Raw genomic sequence first — 17,306 nt, 5'->3', positions numbered from 1 at the left:
CCTGAACCTGCCCTAAAAGTTATGAAGAGAGCTTCCTCCTTTTGAATAGGTTACCTGGGTAAGTTTTTCACAAACTGGTTTTTCTGCTCAGTCAGAGGCTGTCATCTTCTCATGTAGAAGTTAGGTCAGGGAAAAGCACCCACAGTCTTGGAAATCCCCACGTAACTTGTTGAAACACGTATCAGCAGAGGCAGGAGCTATGACCCAAACTGCGACTACAGATCAGTAGTTAGTTCAATGCAGTTCCACCCTCAAATGGATGGAAGCCTCCAGAGGCCTGGGTGGGAGTGGCCCAAAATTGAGTCACTAACTCAAGTTAGTTGATTACTAACTCAAAATTAGCTTTCTGGCTTATTACAGAGCTAGGCTCTCTAGCTCTGGAGAATGGAAGTCCCCAGACACTGTTGTATAGAGGTCAAATGTGTGGGCTCAAGAATGAACAAATTTCCCATCATTGAAGGGGTTCAACCAGTGGTCAACTAGGAAGTAGAGATGTAGATGTTATCAAGGGAAGCAACCCAAACGTTCACCAGGGGAGATATATTACCTCCATCTAAAGCACTCTGTGAAAAGAGGTAGATCTAAATATATTCACATGAAAAGATGCCCCAAATATATTTTTGAGCATAGAAAGCAAGTTACAGAAGACCATGAATAGAATTTCCCACTCATGTATAAAAAAAGCATACACACACAAGCACAAATGTCTGTATGAGTATATCTGCAGTGATGTTTGGCAAAATGTTAAAAGTGATTTTATCAAGGTGGTAGGGTTTTGGGTAACCTACACTTTTTTTATATTGCATGAATTTTTTTTTTTTTTTTACCACGAAGTATAGCCTTTCTTTGAATAATGTGAGGTTTTTCCCCATACTAGAAATATATCTCTTTTCATATTATAAAAAGAAGAAAAAAGGCATTGTGTTGACCAGCAGTTGGCAAACTATGGCCAAGGGGGGCAGACCATCGGCCATCTGTTTTTGTGAATAAAGTTTCATTGGAACACCACCACACCCATTCATTTATCTATTGTCTTTGGCTGTTTCTACTTACAGAGCTGAATGGTTATGACAGAAACCTTATGGGTCACAAGGCCTAAAATATGTATCTGCCTCGTTAGAGTTGTGGTAACCCCTGGTGCAGACAATTAGACTAGAAAACTTTTTCAGTATGGCAAATTGCAGCCTAGATCTTACTAGTTCTTCAGATTTTAACATATCTGACAAAACCCAAACATGGTCTGTATATTTTAAAGTACCTCCCAGTTCTGAGTAGTGATTAGGATAGCGCAGCAAAGAGACGACACATACTTTCCTTCTTCCTCCCCCTCCTTCCTTTCCTTCTTCTTTTCCTTCTGCTCCCCTTTTTCTCTGTCTGTTCCTCTTGCTGTTCCTTCCCATTCTTCCAATGAGATAGGGTAAGCAACGTGTTCTCCATTTTGCCCTCAGACACTGTCCCGCCTGAGCGAGGACTAGGTAGAGGACTGAGGTTCCTCTCTCCTTCTGGCTGGGTCTCTCCAAGATAAAATGATTGAGGAAGTTCTGGACAGAATAAACTATCCTGGAAGAGGAGGGTAAGCTCCCAAAGAATCAACCCAGACTTGGAGGAAAAAAAGCCAGGGGAGTTGTGGAGGATAGGAGACTACCAGGCTCCAAGGGGAAAGGCTGGGAACTGGACGGAGCAGATCCCCTCTCTCTCTCCCCGCATTCCTCCGTCACACTCTGCTCCAGTTTTCCTTCCTGCGTAATCCATCTGGTCTCCAGGTACACAGAGGAGGTTTGGGATGTTTCTCCTTCACCGTCAGTGGTACCCAGCATCAATACTCTCACTTACTGAAATCACACAAGCAAGGGTAGCTAGTGCCAGTCTGGCCATGCCAGGCCCTTGCTCATTGCCAGAATTTGGCCAGAAGAGCTGGATGGTGGCCCTGATGTGGGATGCGCTCAGATGCTAAGTAATTAAATGGTTCAACAGAAACATTCCCTTTGTCAACCACTCGCCCCAGACCTTCCCTGAAGAAAATATAAAGCCCCTGCAGTGTCAGAAAGAGAAGCAGCCTGGTAGATGATTAGATTATTGGTCCATCTATAGCCTATGCTACAGGGCTTTGATTCAGACACAGTCTAATAGCTGTGGACCTGTGAGCTAAGTTGTGATGGGAATGGAAAGTATTTTCTCTGGCACTCTGATAACAGACCTGTTCATTTCATTTAGCTTTATATTCTGGTGAGAATGGAAAAAACCAAGCCTGCAACCTCTGTGACTCCAATTTACACTGCATGGTTGTCAAAATATCTAAAATGTTCTTTTCAGAGTGTGGGGGAATCTCAGAAAAATGTGATAAAAATGCTGTTTTTTTCTAGTATTTCAGTATTACCCTAGAAATACTGAGATAATGGAATAATACCAACAACAATACCAGGATTTAAATACAAAACCTGGCATCGTTGTTGGTATTATTCCATTATCTCAGTATTTCTAAAAATAAAAATATGAACTGTTTCTATCCTGAGACTACCCTGCGAATTACATACACTTTCAAATTTTGAATGTAATAAAGGTGCATTCATTTAAAGAGTGTTCTGACCACACTCTTCTCCTGTTTAAACACTCCCCAGGTGTCTTATTGTTATTTTCTTTCCTATTTCCTGGGTTACTAGGAAGGCTGAGCATCTTTTCTTGTATTTATTAGTCATGTGTGGTCCTAGTACCAATTTGGGCACGGATCTACTTCCAGAGGTCTCTGATGAATTGTGCTCGATATTTTTGTATGGCTATAAATAGCCTTGATCTTTGTTCTGGAATATAGTTAAGTTACTGGAACCAAATTTATCCTTTTAGGTCTTGCTTTTAAGATAATTCGGCAGGATTAGGGCAGTTATCACTCTAGGGCTAATTTTACCCCCTACTGAAGGCAAATTGTTTGTCTACCCAATGATCCCTAAATCTTGAGGTTTTCCAGTCCGGCTGGTGGGAAGAGGCAGCATTTCTGGTCCTGGTCCTGTGTCAGCATCGGGTACCGTTACATCTAACCCTTCCAGCTGGTTCTTCCCTGGCCTTGAGTAGTTGCTTTACCTGCACGAGTTCATCCTTACTCATCATACACATCATCATACTCAGGGGGGACACTCAGCTAGTCTCTGGGTTCTCTTTCTGTTCAGCTCTCTTCTGTCTGGTGCTCTTCCCAGTGAATCCTAGTTGCCTTGATCTCCCTGAGCTTGCATCCCCATCTCCTCGACCCAAGGAGCCCACCAGCTCTTCCTGAATTCCCCCGTCTCTGCTTTGCCTGGAAACTCCTTCGAAGCAGTCAGTTAGGGGACTTGTAAGACTCCATTTGTTTTCCATCTCTCAGGGATCACTGTCCTTTTGTCACCTGATATACAGTGTTTTGCAAATTGTTGTTTCATATATTTTGTCTGTTTTTAGGTTACTTCAGGTAAGAGGATAAAACCAGTTTTTTACTCCATCTAGACTATAAGCAGCAGTCTCCCCTGTCACTCGAAACCATGCCTTATTCTTCTTTTCCACTTATCATTATATCACATTATTTTGCACATTTATTTGTTTAGTGTCTGTCTCCCTCATCAGACCATAAGCTATATGAGGGAACTTACTATGTCTGTTTGGTTTACTGTTGTGTCCTCAGCTATAATAACTTTGCCTGATGTATTCTAATGCTCATTAAATACTGAATGAATGAATGAATGAATGAAAGCTAGACCAGAGCCAGATCATGGGAGGCTTTGAATGCCCAGCAAGGAAACTGAACAAGTTTTGTTGAGAGCAGAGGCTCTTATTCCAAGACTAGAATGACATAAGTAAAATTCTATTCATTTGCAATTTGAGGACATTGTGGGGTGCAATGCTGGTGACTTCACTCCAGCTCCTCTCTGTGTAAATCTGCCCAAGCTCTTGGTAGATTAGGTCACATTTTTTGGAATCTGCTTGGAACTTAGGAACCTGGCAGTCATAATGAATCTTGCCTTTGACCCTGCCTCTTAATCTGATTGGCTCTAAGCCCTTTACAAATATTAATTATGTCTCACAATGGAGTTGCCACCCTGACCTTTTTTCTTAGGCTGCTATCACTGAGACCAGTGTTCAGCACTTCTGTCCCATAATAGCATGCTTATTCCTCCTTCCTAAAAGAGAAAGGTTAGGGTACTATCTTTACCAACATCCTTAAATTAATTAGTATCCTAACAATAAGCTTGACAAGCAACTTTCTTAAATTTCACATGATAATTGTAAAAGTCTCTCCTCTGGTCTTTCTGACTTGTCTTTAAGACAGTCTGCTGGAGGCAGGATAAAAACATTAGAAATTAGGGCTTCCCTGGTGGCGCAGTTGTTGGGAGTCCGCCTGCTGATGCGGGGGACATGGGTTCGTGCCCCGGTCCGGGGGATCCCACATGCTGCGGAGCGGCTGGGCCCGTGGTCCATGGCCGCTGGGCCTGCGCCTCCGGAGCCTGTGCTCCACAACGGGAGAGGCCACAACGGTGAGAGGCCCGTGTACCACAAAAATAAATAAATAAATAAATAAATAAATAATTAGAAATTATAGCTACACTTATTTTGTGTTTTTTCCTTTTGTTAGTACAATAGTTCAGGGATAAATATATAAGTAACGCATATATTGGACTGCATACTCAAAATATTTACTGATGGAGTGCACAATAAAAATGTTTAGAGATCACAGATCTAGTCTCTCTCCCAATCCACCCTAAGTGAGGCCAGATTACTCTTCCTAGAAGGCACCTCTAATTGTGCTCCTTTCCTCTACCAATACAAACAAATAAAAACAACAAAACCCAAAACCCCCAAATGTTCTATGGCTTCAATATAAGAAAACAATTTTTATAGTAAGTGACAGTTGAAAAGAAGGGAGCTTTTCTATGCAGAGACGCATTCAGTCCACAACTGTTAATAAGCCCTCACATCTGTACAACACGTAATTTTAAATGCACTGAACTTTGCCTACAGGCCTTCTGATTTCAGCAGAACATGGGTCTGCTCTCAGCCAAGATTTGTGTATAATTAGTTCTACTCTATGAAGCCTGTTAGGCCCAGTTAGAGACTGGACCCAGAACAATAACTGCAAGGCCATGAATATTTCCCGAGACTCCATCAGTGAGTGTTAACAGACTGAATTACTGAAGAGATGATGGAAATAATGAACTTTAGACGTGCTAAGTATACAGAAATAGCAACTGAGTAGAAACCAAGCCCAGCACATTGTGTGTTTGTGTGTGTGTGTGCGCACATGTGTGTGAGTGCATAGGAGGGGGGACAAGGATTACCAACACACCAGACATGTGAATGAAGAAGGCTATTGTAGAAGAGGAACTTCTGGCCCTGGCTAGATACCACCTGACACCAAGTGGATTAGAAATGAACTGTCCAGTTGAGCCTTTCCTGAATTCCTAACATACAAGCTTATGAACAGAGTAAAATGGTTCAGTTGTTAAGTTTTGGCACAGGAGAGCTGAGAGTTGTAGACATCATTTGAGTACCTGGATCCAACTCTGCCTGAAGCAGAACTACCCCTGAATTTTGCAGTGAGCCAGTACATTCCTTTTAGTTTGTTTTTGCTAGTACATGTTGAGTTTCTGTCATTTCCAGTCAGGAGAATTGTGAATGATACAGTGACACTCTGTCTTTTCACTCAGGTGCAGAAGCTTCAGCTAATCATAATTCTCAGTTCTTGACTTACTCTCATCATTAATCGTTCAAGGGCCTTCTTACTTGACTGATTGACTGAATTTTCATTCATACCCTTTTTACCCTACTCCTACTCCCATTCCCTTCCTATTCACAGGCAAACATTCTAATTCTGTTGTGTTTCTTTTTATTTGTATGTGTCCTTATAAAATATATATTGTTATTTTTTTTACATGTATTTTACTGTGGTATATTAATGGTATTGTATACTCTTTTATATATGAATAATACAAGTTTTTCCAATTAGATGTTATGATGGGCCATAGTTTTCTCCAAAAATGCATCTCCTGTTATAAATTTCCCCTCTAAGAATTATACATTCTAATTATGTCCATTGTTACTGACAGTTATTTTTGTCTTCTTGGAATTAAAAAAAAAACTCTTTTATTCTCTGTCTTCTTTCCCAACCCTGTCCCCTTCCATACACACTTATTTTTTAATAATAAATGTTTTGGTTATAAGGATGCAATATCTGCTCATCTCTTTGAGAGTATTAATGATTTTTTTGAGTGTTTTCTATTATTTTCATTGTCTCTGTTCTTTTCTCTTTAAAAAAATTTCTATTTCCTTTTTAAAATCTGTGCCTTTTGTGTTGGCAGCCTTCCTCAAATGTCTACTGATCCTTAGCTGATTCTGATTAGAACGTCTGTGTGTGTGTGTGTGTGTGTGTGTGTGCAGGGCTTGTTGCATAGGGGGAGTAGGTGATGTAGTGTAGATCTGCCTATTTTGTCTGCCTACAGACCTCTATTGGTTTCTGTAGGCCCCTTTTCTTGGGCTAGTCGGATACACCAGAAAGGATCAGACACTGCACTTGTGGGTGGGGAAGGTTTAAGCCTGGCTGCCATCATTCTAGGAGCCTGGAAGTTTCATCATGTTTTTTTTGATTTTGTTTTATTTTTTAAATCTAGATTTTCAGTTGACCTTGTTTTTTGAGTACCCTGTCCTCAACTGTGACTCATGTCATACTTTCTGGATGCCTGATCGTTTATTCATTCAACAAATATTTACCCAGTACCCCCTTAGCACTTTGTGCCAAGCATAATCCTAGGTGTTTGGGATCTACCAGTAATCAAATCAGATGAAAGTCCTGCCCTCATGGAGCTTACATTCTAATAGAAACAACATCTCCAGTCTTCTGTCAGAGTGGGGGTGGGGATAGGGTGGCTGCAAAAGGAAGTGGGGGGATTTGGAGGTCTAAGTGCTCCTTATAAAGACTTTCAACCAGTCCTCCTATTTTCAGTCCCATTTTCACATCCCTATCTTCGAAAGTGCTCAGTGGCTCCAATTCTGAGCCTTTCTAGGTTTTCGTGGAATGGACCAGCTTTATGTTCACATCCTCCACCCTTCACAGACATTCAGATTTCCACTCTCTTGGTTCTGCTAAGCCGGTTGCCTTGTCACTTGTTCATCTACTTTCTATTTCTTGTCTGCTTTAGTCTTCTCTCCCATTTTCCTTTTTCTTGTGACTTATACCTTCTTGTTTTTCATTGAATATTATTTTAGTGGGGCTTTTGGGAAGGAATAGAGATAATTCTGTGTTTGACTAACTTTGTTTAGTCACATACCAGCAACTCTTCTCAGCTCTTCTCTACAGGCATAAAATTGCTTGCTTGACAGGCAAAAATGGTGCTACCCTGGACGGTGGCAGTATCACGTTTAGATTTTCTGATAGTCACATCTCTGTGAAGCTGTATTGCTTGAATTTAGAATGAGATCACACACTGTTTCTAGGCCTCTATTATCATGGCTCATTTTCTTTCTCTTTTTCTCTTGGCCCTTAGAACATGTCTCATTCAACTTTCTTATTCCTCAAATCATATTTTTCTTTTCTTTTATTTCTATCTTTTTTTTTAAGATTTTTTGATGCAGACCATTTTTTTTTAAAGTCTTTATTGAATTTGTTACACTATTCCTTCTGTTTTATGTCTTGTTTTTTTGTTTGTTTTGGCTGTGAGGCATGTGGGATCTTAGCTCCCGGACCAGGGATCAAACCTGCATCCCCTGCATTGGAAGGCGAAGTCTTAACCACTGGACCACCAGGGAAGTCCCTTATCTTTGACTATCACCTTTTCCTTGCTTTGATACCCATGGTGAGAAAGTACTTCAGACTACATTCCTAGTTATCCCATATATGTATTGTTATACAGTAAAATAGTATTTTTTTTAAAAGTTGGAAGGAAGTAATAGGAAGACTAGTAGCTAACATTTATGAAGTTCTTACTGTGTGCAAGACACTGTCCTAAGAGTTTGACATGCATTATCTTATGAAATTCTACTATTCTCCTATGAGATAGATATTATCATCTCCACTTTATGGATGAGATATTGGATTCTATCACCTTATTTTATAAATGCAAGACTAAGAGATTCCGCAACATTGTAAATCAACAATACTCCAATAAAAATTAATTAAAAAGAAGACTAAGAGAGATTAAAAACTTGCCTAAAGTCTTAACAGTAAATGAGTGAAGTTTTTAAATATTCATGAAATGAATCTGGTTTCTTTATTATCAAAGTCACAGGTACTCCTTATTAGGAATTTTTTAAAAATTAATTAATTTACTTTTGGCTGTGTTGGGTCTTGGTTGCTGCACGTGGGCTTTCTCTAGTTGTGGTGAGCAGGGGGGCTGCTCTTCGTTGTGGTGCGTGGGCTTCTCATTGTGGTGGCTTCTCTTGTTGCGGAGCACGGGCTCTAGGTGAGCAGGCTCAGTAGTTGTGGCTCGCGGGCCCTAGAGCACAGGCTCAGTAGTTGTGGCGCACGGGCTTAGTTGCTCCGCGGCATGTGGGATCTTCCTGGACCAGGGCTTGAACCCGTGTCCGCTGCATTGGCAGGCGGATTCTTAACCACTGCACCACCAGGGAAGTCCTTTATTAGGAATCTGAAGTGGGGTTTTGGTGCCCCAAACCTCTAAGGCTCCCTGCTGAGGGAACTACATATCAATAGCCAATTAGAAAACAAAGTACCAGATTTATCTAATAAAAGAGCAGGGATGTCTGGTTAGCTGTGATGGAGGGTTGGGCCTAGAAACCAACAAGGGGTTTCCTGGTCCCGCAAGTGGAGACTGGCTGAGTCTAGAAGGGTGAGGCCAGTGCAGCAGGTTCTAATTCACTCACCTAACCTGCTGTGCAGGAGAGAAAGGCTGGCTGCCTCACCCTCACATTGCAGACCAAAAACCTGGGCAGAAAGCACAAGTATTGCTCGGCCTACCTCCAATGGGGACAGCTGTGTCCAGGGTGTGACTGCCACCATGCAAGGGCACACAACGTAGATGAGAATGCTGGTAACAGATCAGGCAGCCATTAAGAAGTGGCCCAATGTGAATTAGCCTCCAACCTTTTGCATTAGCACCTGCTGGTTTCCTCCTTTAGGACAACTGTGAAATGGCCTGGAAGTGTGGGTGGAGATGTTCTTTCTTCTGGAAGCCAGGAAAAAACATTCTCTTTGCTGTGGGTTGAGGTGGAAATGTGGGGAGAAGAAAAAAATAGTTTCTCTTCTCAATGTTTCTGTTTAGTGGAGATAAAAATGCCACTATTTTAAACATCACTTGTAGCTAGGTTTTCCATTTTATTCTTATATCAGTGCTAGCTGCAACCCAATGGGTTTCTTGACCCACTAATGGGTTGGGACCCTCAAATTGAAAACATTGTTTTGGGAGGTTTGTTGACACAATTTTGGAAGAAAGAACGACTTTTATTTGTAGAACGCTTCAGTGAGCCCTTTGGTTACACATAAGACAGGAATTAGAGACTAGAATGGACATGAGTGGCTGACAAAGACGTAGTTTGGTAAAACTGTGAAAGATAATTCAATTAAGATATGAGTAGATATGGTTAGAGAGATTATTAACACCTAATGTCAAATGTCTTTTCATGTGCTGATTTGCCATTTGTCTTAGTCCAGGCTGCTATACTAGAATAACATGGACTGGGTGGCATAAACAACAAACATTTATTTCTCACAGTTCTAGGGGCTGAAAGTCTGAGATTAGGGTGCCAGCATGGTTGGGTTCTTGGTAAAGTCCCTCTTCCTGGTTTACAGAGGGCCATCTTCTCTTTGTATCCTCACATGACAGAGAGAAAAAGGACTGTCTTCTTCTTCCTATAAGGGCACTAATCCTATCATGGGGGCTCCATCCTATGACCTAATTATCTTCTAAAGGCCCACCTCCTAATACCATCACATTGGGTGTTAGGATGTAACATATAAATTTTGGAAGGACGAAAATATTCAGTCCATAGCACTATCTGTATATCCTCTTCAGTGAAGTGGCAACAACATTTTAAATAAACCATGTGCTAAAGGAAAGTGGGATATTTTTATTAACAATGGTAGTAATATTGGTCACAATAAGTTTCAATCTTTCTTTTTTTTTAAAAAAAAACTCCTGTGCATAAAACTCTATGCTAGGCACCAGAGATACAAAGGTTAACCAAACAGATCTGGCTCTTTCCTTCATGGACCTTATACTCATGAGGTGGGTGAGGAATTGGAAAAGTTTTTTTAAAAAACAAATACACAAATGTGTGATTACACAAATGACGTGCCCTAAAAGAAAAAAAAAAAGATGTCATAAAAAAGAATACTGGAGACTTAATTTACATTGAGAGTCAAGTATTTCCAATTTGTAGTTGAAAAATGAATGGGTGATATTCAAGTACTTTGGGGCCAAGAGCAACTAAGCCCATGAGAACAGCATGTGGGAAAGTCCTGAGGCAAGGAAAGAGCTGAGGATGTTGTATAACTCCAAAAGCAGGCAAGTGCAGCAGGGATACAGAGCAACAGCAGAAGAGTAATGTGAGATGAGTTTAGCTACGTAGGCAGGACCCAGATAAGAAGCACAAAAATCAGTTAGGAGATGACTATATAGTTCAAGCAAGAGATGGTGGTTTGAATCAGCATTGTAACCAAGGGAATGGAGAGAGAAGTAGATAGTTTGAAGTATATTTTGGAGATAGGATTGATAAGACATGGTGAGGGACTGTATGTTGGGGGGCAGAGAGAACAGGTGAGGAGGAAGGAGGTGTCAAAAATAACTTCCAGGTTGATGGAGGTGACTTTACCAAGATGGTGAAAACAAAAGGAGGACTTCATTTGCATGGGGGTGGTAGGCAGTGGATGGTGGTCATGTTCCTTTTAGATGCATGTGAATTCTGAAGACTGGTGTGTGTCTACAAAAAGAATAAGCCTATTTAATAGCATAGCACATACAAGAAACCTACAACTGAGTCTGAAAGAGTTGAGGCTAAAAGAGAACAACTCAAGTTCAAAATACATCCTCACCCTTCCCCTTGCTTTTGACATTTTTTTCATGGAGATTTTTTAAAAGTGTGGGCAGGTGTCCACCAGATGGCAATATTTCTTTATAAAAGCCCAGATTTAGAAACCATACCTTCGCCACCACTACATCAAGGTAGATTCTTGGGGGGGGCACAGAGCCAGAGTCTAGTCCAAATCATTGAAAGTGAAGCCCTGCCTGCTGACTTCTAGTAATGTGCACAGACAGTGGCAGATCCTTCTGAGGCCTCTTAAAAGGAGACAAAGACGTGTGTGTGTGTGTGTGTGTGTGTGTGTGTGAGCGGGCCGGCACCTGGGCTAACTGGGACCAGGTGCTTCGTATCATAAACAGTCCCTTAATCCTAAGTGCTAGCACATGAGTAACATTGGAAGCCTCACATCACCTCTCCCAGCCTCTTTCTTCATCTGTAGAATGATGAACATATTAGTACCAACCTCACTAGGTTAGGGCGAGTATGAGATTATATAATGCATGCCTACAAGGTGCCTAGCACAGTCCTGGTACAAATCATTATCATATTATCCCCACAGTGACCCTTACCCCCTCTCTCCCTCCCTCAAGGCTCTACCCTTTGCCAGCCTCGGTCATGGGCAGGCTTCCAGGCATGAACTCACAACGGAAGCACGTGAGTCCCAGCAAGATGGTAGACTCCCTTCCAGGTCCTCTTAAGCTTTGCCTCATGGCAGGTGCTCCTCTTTGATAATCCTTCCTCCCCACTGCATTTACAGGAAGATAGAGTCCTTCTGTAATTGACTTGTCTGATTGGACAGGCAAGCCACAAAGATGGAGAGGGAGGAAGCGCCTGAACGGAACACAAATGCCAGAAAATCAGCCCCTTCCTAACACGCTGCATTGAATTCAATTACTCTCTGTTTAGTTGCTTTTCCTAATCTACTGAAACATGTACAATTGCTATCAGAGGACTTATAATTATATATTCCCAGCCTGCCAGGTGGGATAGGTCCAAGCACTCGTTTTGTTTGGAGGCTGACACAATATGAATGCAGCTCCGATTTGTCTTGGGAGGAAGCCAGCACGATGCTAATGCCTGTGGTTCAGCTACAGGGAATATTTCTTTGGCAGGGGTCAGCCAGCCACCCACCCCCCACTGTATTTATCTTCTTCCTCTTCTAGCTCAGCCTGCCAGATGCTTCACTTTCCCTTAAAAAGCCTAAAATATTTGTGTGTTTTAAAAACACGTTTTCAGAAATGCTACCAATTATTATTATTATTATCCAGTAACATTGCTTTATAGGTGTTTGTCAGCTTCTTTTGATTTCATATGGGGTTTTGGGGGGGACAGGTAATGAGGGTGTAGTGAGAAGAGGATAGGAAATATATCTTTGTGGAGGGAAGGAAGAGATTTTTTTGGTCTCTAACTTGTATTGCAGGTAGCAAAACCAATTTTTATGTTTTCAGTCCGTGTAAAAGGCTGCTAAATGAGCAGAGTGTCAAAGCGTGGCCACGTGGAACTCAGGTTCTCATACTTCCTTGCATTTATACAGCATAGCTCAGTTTACAAGGCACAGTATTTCACTGGCCTCTTAGGTTAATCTTATATCGTAGGCATGGGTTATTTCTAACATTTATTCAACTGATATTCAGATAGATTAGGCAACTTGATTCATTAAATGAATATTTATTGAGAGCGTACTATATGCCAGGCAATGTTGTAAGCAGTGAGCAAAAGGCCCCACCCTCACACAGTTTACATTCTAATGGGGAACATACATGTAGATAAAATATATAATATGCCAGATAGTGATGAGAGGCATGGAGGAAATCCAGTGGGGAATCAGGCACGGGGTTGTGTGTGGGTGTGTGTTTGGGGGTGGTGGTGTTGCAATTTTAAATTTGGTGGTGAGATTGTGTTTTGTTAAATACCTGAAATGGTGAGGGAGGAAGCCATGTGAAAACCTAGAGGAAAGAACATTCTGGAAGTAGACAAGCAATTGCAAAACTTGGAGGAAGAAATCCTGCTAGAGCAGAGCGGATAAATGAGACAGAGCCAGGGGATAAGGTTTGGAGAGGTTAGAAGGAACATTGTGTAAGGACTTACGGACTGTCACAAGATTTTGAGGAGGGGTGCATGATCTGATCTAGATTTTTAAAGGATTACTCAACACATCGTGCTGAAATTAGAATGTAGGGGGGCAAGAGCAGAAATGAGCCAGCCAATTAGGGGGCTATTACAATAGTTCAGAGACGAGGTTGGCTCGGACCAGGGTGGTGGTGGAGGTATCAGAAGTGGTCGGATCTGGAGCCAGTAGGGTTTGCCAATGGATTAGTTGTGGGGTATAAGAGAAAGACAGGAGTCCAAGGTGACACCACGGTTTGTGGGAGGATGGAGTTTCCACTGCCTGAAATGGAGAAGACTATGGGCAGTCTTGGCAGAGGGAAGATGAGGAATTAGATTTAGACCCAATAGGTTTTAACCTGTGATTAGACATCTCAATGGAGATATTGAGACATCAGTTAGATATATAAGTCTGGGGTCCAATGTAGAGGTTCTGGCTGGAGAAATAAATATATCAGTCTTCAGTGTACAGATATTATTTAAAATCTTGAGATTAGATGGACTCACCAAGGGAGTGTAGACAGAGTAGGGGTCTGAGGACTGAACCCTGGGGCTTGCCAGCATTTGAGGGCTGGGGTGATGAAAGATCTAGCAAAGGAGAAGGAACAGCTAGTGAGGAAGGAGGAAAACCACAAGGACATGATCTTCTCGAAGCCAAGTGAAGAAAATGCTTCACAGAGAGGGAGTCATCAATTGTGTCAAAAGCTGTTGACAGGGCTTCCCTGGTGGTGCAGTGGTTGAGAGTCCGCCTGCCAATGCAGGGGACACGGGTTCGTGCCCCGGTCTGGGAAGATCCCACATGCCGCGGAGCGGCTGGGCCCGTGAGCCATGGCCGCTGAGCCTGCATGTCCGGAGCCTGTGCTCCGCAACTGGAGAGGCCACAACAGTGAGAGGCCCACGTACCAAAAAAAAAAAAAAAAAAAAAAAAGCTGTTGACAATTTATGTGAAATGAGGCAGTAGGTCTCCCGAGTTATCCTCTCTCATAGCAGTCTCTTTTCTCCATTGGGAAAAAAAAAATGGTAATGCCTGCCTGTTTCACTGGATAGTAACTCCTGTGAAAGCTGGCACATATTAAGAACTCATTGTGAAATGTATCTTTCTTTGGGTTTTTGTTTTGCCACAAAGCATTCATTCCTCCTTTCTTGCCTTCCTAATAGCGTCCCATATCTCTCTGGGTAATTCTCTCTGTCCTGTTGTGTGTAGCCTTGATAGGATGGCAAATTCAGGCGCTTGTCTCCTACTTTGGAGGTCAAAATGGGCAGAAGCTGGCCAGGACCCCTACACCAGGGGGCAGGCTCCATCCATCAGAGGCTCCTAAGTTTACCCAATGCAAGAGCAAGTGTTAAGTACCAGTATCTCTGTCCTAACCAGGCCCCTCCTTGTGGGAGACTGTTGCCATGGTTGCTGTTTCGTGGGCCTCGTGCTCCTCTAGGTCCTGCTTCTCCAGCCTCTCTTTAGTGCCCTGAGCTCCCAGTACCCTCCCTTAAGTAAATCTCCAATTGTTTAAGTTAACCAGAGCCAGTTCCTGTTCCTTTTAATAAAAAGTTGTAAGCACAAATAAATATTTGTTGAATAAATGAAAAAGCCTGGTTTTCATTTCACAAATGGAAAGTCTGAAGTTCAAAGAAGTTTAGCCTCTTGTTTAAGACCTCACAGCTTCCATCTGTCACCGATTCTTTGATGCACACTTTTCACGTTCTCAGATCTCTGCAATCGGGATGCATTTTACAGTTGATGGTGTCTTGTAGTTAATGGGCAGTATTTTTGTTTTTATTGGTATATAAAATAATGCTGTGTCTTACATCAGTTTTGAGTCAATGAAATACAGTACTAAGTTTTGGAGTTAGGATTCAAACATATCTCAAAAGTCTATACACCTTTGCTTCCTTAGAAGTTTACTATCTGGTTGGAAAAAAAAAAAAGTGGAAAAAGAAAAATCTCCCTAAAGCTGGAGAGAGGATCTAACCAAGGTTTCCGGGCTGTATGAACTCTGAGGGGTTGGGCAGGGGAGCCTCTGGGTGGGCATCTAAATTTGTCCTGAAAGGGTAAGGAAGATCTTGGGAGTTTGGGATTAGCAGATGCAAACTATTATATATAGGATGGATAAACAACAAGGTCCTACTGAATAGCACAGGGAACTATATTCAATATCCTGTAATAAACTATAATGGAAAAAAATATGAAAAAGCATATATATATGTATATATACATATATATATGAATCACTATATATATTCATATATATATATATGAATCACTTTGCTGTACACCAGAAACTAACACAACATTGTAAATCAACTATACTTCAATAAAAAATAAATTAAAAAAAGAAAGATCTTTGTCGATGGAAAGGTGGAAGAGAGGAGAGATGAGAGGCTATATTCTAGATGCTGGCAACAAAGCAGACGTTTAAACGCATGTCTGAGGAGCGAGGCTGATGTTAGTGAGGATGGTTGCTCAGTTTCTCCTCCTCACTGCCTTCTCTTTCTCTAGAGTAAATGATTCTTCCAATTCTCCCTGCGTTTCCTATCACAATTCTTTTCTGCTGCAACCTTTTTCTGGCAGGCTCCTCCTTCCCACCTTCTGTCATTTCCTCCCAGTCAGTTCCACTCGTATCTGGTAGACAGAATCCCCCTGGGAACGATGAACAGGGGAGAAGGTATCCTACGTGGAGGGGCAACAGTGCATGATGGCATATATATATATATATATACACACACATACATATGTATGTATGCACATATGACAAAATGTCAGGTGGTATAGAGCAATGAAGAAAAAACATTAGAAGGGTTAGAGAACCAAGGATGATGGGGTGGGAATTGCTAATTCAAATAGAATGGCTAGGGAAGTCCTCTTTGATAAGGTGACACATCAACAGGGACCTGAAAGGAGGAAGGTGGAAAGTGTACCAGGGTGAGGGCACAGCACATGCAAACATGTGGAGGGGGGATCACTGTTTACAGAATAGCACGTCTACAGCAGAGTAGGTATGGGGCAATGCAGCAGCAGATGCATGTAGGGAGGTGATGCCTGGCCAGATTCTGCAGGCTTTATCAGTGTTGTAAGGGTTTGGGGTTTTATTCCACGTGGATGGAAAGCCTTTGGGAAGATCTGAGCAGAGGAGAGAGAATGGGAGATAGATGGGGCATGATCATGAAGAAGCTGGAATGCTGCTCTAAGAAGTTTGAATGTGATTCTGTAATGTCCCTGCAATGTTCATTTCTGAATCTTTAAACAGAGTATGAAATCTACTCTAATGAATAACTATGATTTTTTTTGTGGAACTCAGAGAGGCCCCCCAACCTAGAACAGGTGTAATGATGTGATAGTTTGTTTTGACAGAAACAGGCTACAGAAGGTTATACTCCCTCCACTCTGCCTTTGGTTGTCAAGGAGATACCTCTGGAAACCTCTTCTCTTGTATCTAAATGTCACGATGTAGCACTTAGATTTTTCATGTTCTCCTTTTATTATGTTATTGTAAAGTTCACCATGTAATTTTGTGCAGGAGTTAACAATTTCATCACCGATGCATCTATTCATTGCAAATTCCCTATTCTTCTTGTTAGCCCTTCTCCATCCTTCTGAGGCTGGTTTCCCAGAGGGGGCTGCGCCTGAAAGATAATCATGTCTCCAGGAGGTCCTGAGATCAGACAGGCTAAAAGAGGTAGGTTCATTCTGAGACGTTGATGGCAAAGTGGCGAATTGATGGATTCAGCTACAAAAAAATGGTGCTGGGTTGTTTTCAGCAGAGTGCATTATTTCAACTGCTTATTAATCACGGTAGATGCTGCTGTGTTCATCTTATAGGGAAGGAAATTGAGACTCAATGGTAAAGAGACTTAACCAGGTAGTTGGTAGCCTGGCAACTAACATCTCCTATTTCAGTGTGATTTCTACAACCCTGTACTTTTTCAAAGATAGGAGCCGGAGGTGATAGATTAATTGGTTCATCCGTTATTCATTCACACATTGTGACTGAGCGCCTTCTGTGAGCCACGCACTGTTTGAGGCCCTGGGAGCACGGAGGTGAATGAGTCAGACCACAGCCTACGCACGTCCCTCCTGTGCCTACGCAGACATTACTCCTGGCTGTCGGCTGGAGGTAGATGCAGAATCCGTTATTGATCAGAGTTGGCCCTTTAGATGAAAATCTGTTTGCTCTCCCTGGCTCAGGCGGACATGATTCAGAGTCTGACAGAGCTGACTC

The sequence above is a fragment of the Grampus griseus genome (assembly GCF_964374135.1).
Source record: "Grampus griseus genome assembly, chromosome: 1".
NCBI classification, from domain to species: Eukaryota; Metazoa; Chordata; class Mammalia; order Artiodactyla; family Delphinidae; genus Grampus; species Grampus griseus.
The sequence above is the reverse complement of the archived record's forward strand: the minus strand, read 5'-3'. Positions refer to the sequence as shown.